The following is a 7316-nucleotide window of genomic DNA, read 5'->3' as shown; positions in this document are numbered from 1 at the left end:
ATGTCCCTCACATTTTCCATCATAAAGTGTAGTAAACACTTACTGCAAAATTTAAGTGACTCTTAGACTTTGTTTTATTTATTTTATAGAGTATATATTCATATAGGTCATAAATCAATATCATGCACCTTATTCCAGACCTCATTCCTACCTCTAGTCCTATCTACTCCTTCTTGAATCTGCTAATGCCTCATATTTGTAACAACTTCTGTTACTTTTCTTGAGTCTCTATGCAGAGTCTTTTTAATATAAAAATAGCTATGAATGTATTTGCTGGTCCCCCACTCATCTCTTTCCTATATAAACATAACATAGTTTGCTGTTAGATCTTCATTTTGCTTTAATTGGTACATACTGGGCATCTTTCCAGATCAATACACAGAGAGCTTCTTCATTCATTTTTTATTGCACTATATTCCATTAGTCCCACACTGATGGACACTTGGTTAGTTTCTAATACTTTCTATCACAAACAGTACTTCAGAAAATAACTGACAAAAGTAATTTTATGCACATGCAGGAATATCTATCAGATAAAGTCCCAGAAGTAGAAAACCAGAGTTAAAGAGTAAAGGTATTTATAAATTTGATAAATATTACAAAGTTGCACTCCTTAGATACTGAAACCTCCTGCATACTCGCCAGCAGTGTAAGTCAGTACCTGCTTCTCTGTAGCATCCCCAGCAGCTGGCATAGCGGTACACTTCTGAATTTTTGCCACTCACATAGGTGAGAAATCTTTCTGTACAGTCTTAATCTGCATTTTTCCTTTCATGAGAGGGATGAGTACCTTTCATATGTGTTAGGGCTGCATTTATCTTTCATTTTCTGGGAACTTTGTGTTCTCCTTTTTCATTTGGGGTTTGGTTCCTTTGGACATTAATAATTGTATAAATATGTGACTAAAATATTTATAAAGTTACTAAAAATATATTTCTAAAATTTATTCCACATGGCATTATCCAAGCTTCTTTTTCTTTTTCTTTCTTTCTTTTTTTTTTTTTGTTACAGTCAACACACCTGTGGTAAGTTCTCATTATTATCTTTCAGTGCCAGGGGTTTTCTTGATGGTGGAACAAATCCAGCTTAATAATAAAGTCTGCAGCATTGTCCCCCTCGGCCCCAAAGATGAGTCAGTCAGTCAGTGTTAACCTGCTAAACCCAGAAGCTCATTTTAACTTGGATATCTTTGTGTGCCAAAGCATTTTCATCTAATACATGTATGTTTTGTGTGTTGAGCACTTATCCTGGTCCATCCCTTCCCCACAAGAGCCTTTTCAGCTTTTCAGTTTAGGGGAAAAAAAAAACCAAAACCCAAAACCAATGTTCTTTCTTCAATTAAATTTACATTAAACAAGGAGAAAACAATTCTTAAAATTCTTCTACCAATCTTTACTTGATGGTAAACTTTGTTTGACCAGGTTCACCAGCTCCTTTACCACTTATGATTTAAGAATGTGTATTTGCACATTCCTGGCTTTGTCCTGCAGTACATTCCCAACAAGAGGCTTTTGTTTCCTGTGTTTATCTTCTTATGGCAAGTCAAACACCTGCTCAGCTTTTGCTACTGTTGTCTCTCTCACTTGGTGAGGAATGTTTTTCATGAGTGAGAACACATACTGAAATAGTCCTGTTAAATTCTTCTGTTTCTGTCTAGAGCGTACTTGGACTCATTCACCTTGGACTCATTACCAAACTTGATATTCCACTTCCACGTTCAAACAAACCTGTTGCTTTCAGTCTGAGAACTATTACTTACTTGGAGTCTTCACTTCTATCTCCAACATCAGAAATTGGCTTTCTTTATAGGGACATTAAATTTTTTCTTTTATCCTTTAATGTTTAAAATTTTTAAAAATTGAAGTATAGTCATTTTACAATGTTGTGTTAGTTTCTGGTGTACTGCAGAATGGTTCAGTTATACATATCTCTTACTTTTCATATTATTTTTCATTACAAGCTATTACAAAGTATTGAATACAGTTCCTTATGCTATACTGCAGGACCTTGTCTGTCTATTTTATATATATGAGTTTATATCTACAAATCCTGGACTCCCAATTTATCCTTCCACACCCCGCCTCCTCCCAGTAACCATAAGTTTGTTTTCTATGTATGTGAGTCTGTTTCTGTCTTGTAAATAAGTTCATTTGTGTAATTTTTTTAGATTCCACATATAAGTGATATCATGTGATAGTTTTCTCTTTCTGGCTTACTTCATTTAGTATGACAATCTCCAGGTCCATCCATGTTGCTGCAAATGTAACTATTTTATTTTTTTTATGGCTGAGTAGAATTCCCTTATATATATATACCACATCTTCTTTATCCACTCATCTGTCAATGAACTTTTAGGTTGCTTCCATGTCTTGGCTATTATAAATAGTGCTGCTATGAACATTGGGGTGCATGTATCTTTTTAAAGTAGCATCTTCTCCAGATATATGCCCAAGAGTGGGTTGGCTGGATCATATGGTAAGTCTATTTTTAGTTTAAGGACTGTCCATACTGTTTTCCATAATGGCTGTAATAGGAACATTTAAAAAAATCACAGTGACCTCCCCCCAAAATAAAGTCCATCCCTTTACATGAGTTACAGTGTTCACAATGAACGCAAAACAACAAAGCTGCATGGAGTACGAGCAGATGGCTAGGCTCTCAAGAGGACCCTCATGCAGATGGCGTGATGTAAGACTGTAGCAGGTGGGCTGTATGTGGTGAGGCTGACTTGATTTCCTGAGGACCTTGACATCTCTGGTGGGGGGAGGATTTGTCTGAAGGCCACAAACTTTAAAATATGCTGTGTTCATCCTCACAAACCCCCAAATAGCAACAGGTCTTTTAGTTCTATAAACGTCCATCATTCCCATACTGATGATGTAAAGGTGAACTTCATGTTAAGCACTTGGGGTCTATACTTGTACCAGGAGAATCCCTGGCAGGTCATTTCTAACTGGGATGGTGGAGGGTGCAGGTTAACCACAAATTCATGCAGCAGAAACTTTTAGTTGGAGTAGTGAACCTCTTAGGGCTGGAATTGGGGCGGGGGCAGTGGCTCCTTTGTGAGTCTCCTGCTATGTTTGCCACTTTAATAGATCAATGATGCCTTTTTATTTTAATGCAGATTTGTTTTTTTAACATCTTTCTCATATGTTAATAGGCATTCATACATCTTTTGTGAACATCTTGCTTTTGAAAAAAAAATTTGTCGGTTCTTCAAAGAAAGGAGCTGGCTTTTTCACATTTAGTGACAGCCTATCAAATTCAAATTCAAAGTGCATATTCTTCTTCTGTCCTCTCATTTTCTGGCCCTTACAACTTTCAGGAGCCATTCAGCTTTCTGCTTTGGAAGAGTTTCCTTTTCCTCTCCCCCGTCCCATCTCTGACCTCTTTGCCCTATGCTGCTTCTGTCTGGTCCCCACCTTCTGTGTGATGAGCTGCTCACAGGGCATCTAATCTCTGGGCCCAGCTCCCTGGAAAGGGGAGTTCATCCTCCACTCTTTTTTCCCCCCAAGGCTATATTCATACCACTTCTGAGATTTATTTTATATTTGCAAATAGGCTATGGCTAAATGCTTTGCCTGGGCTGTGGAGCTGATGAGAGAAGGTTGTAAACCTAGATTCTATGACACATCACATACTATTAAATCCCCCTTTCCCTGGCTAGACTGTGAAATCTGAAGACAGCAGTCCTTTCTTTTTCATTTGCATAAATTCCACCAACTCTTGGCAAGTCTCTTACAGAAATAGGTACTTATTAAATGCATGATCAAATAAATCAATGAATTAAGAAATAGCTGTTTAGAAGAAAAGAGTTCTTTCATTTTGAAGAGTAACTCAGTGTTGACTGGCTGGTGAAGTATCTCCCAGGTGTGTTTGCATTCCAAATCTATCAGGTGATAAAGCCTTATGCTTACAAAGTGATGCTGTTGAAATCATGCATATCAGACATTGCCAGACGGTAGGTGAGTCAGGTGATCAGGTGTTTGTATATATTCCTAAGTGGGGGCTTTCACAGAGACTTAAAATGATGTCACACAGATTATTGTGACCATGGATCCACTTTGGAAGCTGGAAAGGTCAGTGAACTTTCATCTAGTTTAAGTTGGGGTTAATTCTACCCTCAATAAAATATCAATATTATTTTTATTGAGGTCATTTAACATGACACCAATGTCCCCTACGGTCAGCCTGGAACCTTGCCACCCAATGGTTACATGATCATGAGTCACATTGCTTGTGTGAGACCTGTATTTCCTTATTTGTAAAGTAAGTAGTTGAATTCTGTAATCTCTGGAATGCCCTGCAGCTAAATATTTCCGTGTGGCCATGGACAAATCAATTACCCAAATACACTTGACTAGAAGGCAAGTACTTTGTGTGAAATCAGTGAAATAATCACCTTTCACTGTCTTGACAAATGAAAGAAAGAAGGTGTGGCATGGAGGATTAACAAGTCACCTTTGAATTGGGAAACAAGTGTGATTTAACAGATTTTTGGAGGTCAATTTTTTTGGCCTAAATCTGTATTACACCAAATTTGCTTCTCATTGGAATCAGCTTTACTGGTTCATATCATCCAACTGTCTGATTGCCCATATGACTGGGAAAGAGACTACATGGCAGGTTACTGGCCATCATTAAGTCTAGGATGAGGTCAGGTGACCATTTCTTTCCATCTCTGCAGGACAAATGTGAGTGTGTGTGTAAGTAAGCTGAACATTCACCAAAGTGGATTTGTGAGTGTTTGAACATTGTCCATGGATGTGAAATGTCATGAGAGGAAGCTGAGCGACTGCCCAAAGATCTTACAAAAATATTTACTTCGGACAGTTCTAGTCCAGGACCTAGTTAGGTTGTCAAGTACAGAATCTTGATGTCAAGGGTAATTGGATTGATGGGTTCTGACTTGAACCAATGAATGATACCAGAAAGCCTCCAAAAAACTAAAGCAGAATTCTTATAATTGCAGCACTAGGTGTGTGGTTTCCATGGACAGCAGAACCCCCACGGCCTCATTCGTTCGGATTCCCTGGAGAATATCTACATATATGTGTGTGGGGGGTGTCATACACCACTTTGAAACTTGCTTGGTGGATATGTAAATGAATAAGGGAGTGTGGCTAAAATTTGAATATTCAGTGACATCTGGGTGAGCTGCCATAAGAATGATATTCCAGTTTCTTACCCCATATAATACATGTGGATAGGAACTTTCACCCTTAGCCTCTCTTTTTAGAGTGGTTCCTTTCTTTCTTTCTTTCTTTCTTTCTTTCTTTCTTTCTTTCTTTCTTTCTTTCTTTCTTCCTTCCTTCCTTCCTTCCTTCCTTTCTTTCTTTCTTTCTTTCTTTCTTTCTTTCTTTCTTTCTTTCTTTCTTTCTTCTTTCTTCTCTTTCTTTCTTTGGTGGTTGCATTACTGGCAAATCTCTTCTAATGTATGTACTCTGTCTTTAGAAAGACAATAATTTAATCTTATTTTTGTCCAATGAAACAGGATAGATCTTTCAAAAGTGACTTTGGATTTTTTTTTATTGTTGTTCTCAATTATTTTCCACTCACAGTTTTACTCTCATAATGGACAATTCTTTTTATTAAAAAAAATAATTTTTGGAGAGGAAGAGCTGTGGACATAAGGTAATTTTTTTCACTTGATAAATACTAGGAATAAATTCTTAATTTAATGACTCCATTAATTGAACATGAATTATTAAATTATTAATAGCTAAATCTCAGATGCAGTGATGCTCCTTAATTTCTTAAAAAGTGGTTTTTGCTCTTTGCAAATCAATTAATTAACTATAAGGATTACAGGGACAAACCGTTTTGAGAAATTCTGATTTGAGTTGGTAGCAGAGTTCCTAACTAGGGATCTCTGGAGCTTACACAGGCACAGGAGACACTGTGGTGTGGTCAGGATACTGATGCTCGAGTTTGGATATTCTGTTGTTTTTGAACAGGGAGAGGAAAAACGTTTGAAGAGACTGGAAATTAGTTCCGCTGACCTCTTTGTATGTGGATGTACTGCCACCTGTTGGTCATTTCTTGTCATTGACCAGCTTTTGAAGGCTGATTCAGTGGATTCTTTTTTGTTGTTGTTGAAGGGTAATTAACCTATGATACTACATGAGTTTCAAGTAGACGACATAGTGATTTGACATTTAAATACATTACTAGATGATGACCACACTATTTCAAGTTACCATCTGTTGCCATACAAAGTTACAGTGTTATAGTGACTGTATTCCCAATGCTGTGCTTTACAGCCCCATCATTTATTTATTTTGTAACCATAAGCATGTACCTCTTAATACCCTCCACCTATTTCGCCCATCTGATGAACCATGAGTTTGTTCTCTGTATCTGTGAGTCTGTTCCTGTTTTGGTATGTTATGTTTGTTTGTTTGTTTGTTTACTTTTAGGTTCAATATATAAGTGAAATCATGCAGTATTTGTCTTTCTCTGTTTGGCTTATTACATTCATGTTTAAAGTTTCTGTTGGGAGTCATATTGTTGAGCTTGCTTTATTCACAATAAAAAAATTTTACCTTTTAATTGGGCTATTTAGAGCATTTATAGAATGATAATTTGTATGCTTGGGCTTAAATCTGTTGTCTTGCTTTTTGTTTTCTTTTTGTCTGTTCTCTATTAATTTTTGCCTCATCTTCCTTATTTCCTTGTATCAGTCATTAGTTGAAATCTGCCCCTGGGGAATGTTCATTTCTTTTGCACATCTTGGTGGTGGTGGAGAAGTAGAGGAAAGACAGATCCTGAAATAAAGAAATGCAGGTGGTGGCAGTGAAATTTGACTGGTTTGTATGGGAATGATAAGGGTGGGGCACAAACGGAGTCTGCCATGCTAACCAGAGTAAAAGTGGGAAGCAGAGTGTGTCCTACACTTTCTGTAGTGCCTGAAATTTATCTCAAATGTGACTTTGAAACCTTCTTGCTGACTAAAAAATGTAGAATCATTCTAAAGGTGTGACAGGAGTGCCCAGTAAGTCATAAAGGCCCATTTTAAATTTTGCCCCAATTTAGGAGAAACTACAAATATGTCTCAAATAAACAGCTAGGAATATTAGGATATGATCTAGTTTCATTTATCATGTCGCTGGTGCCAGCTTTATAACTGCTACTTGCTGCGTACCAGGGAGTAGATACTGGACACAAAAGGGATTACATAGCAAAGAACTAAAGATGGTGATGTGACATGGGACAACAAAAATTAGAAGGTCTGCAAGCTAGCACCTCTCAGTCTACCGACACCTGCATCATACCTGTTGAAATGCATCTGCATTTTCCAGAAAAGTAAATTTCTT

The sequence above is a fragment of the Vicugna pacos genome, unplaced genomic scaffold (genome assembly GCF_048564905.1).
Source record: "Vicugna pacos unplaced genomic scaffold, VicPac4 SAC-SAT, whole genome shotgun sequence".
Taxonomy (NCBI): domain Eukaryota; kingdom Metazoa; phylum Chordata; class Mammalia; order Artiodactyla; family Camelidae; genus Vicugna; species Vicugna pacos.
This window is presented reverse-complemented; position numbering follows the sequence as displayed.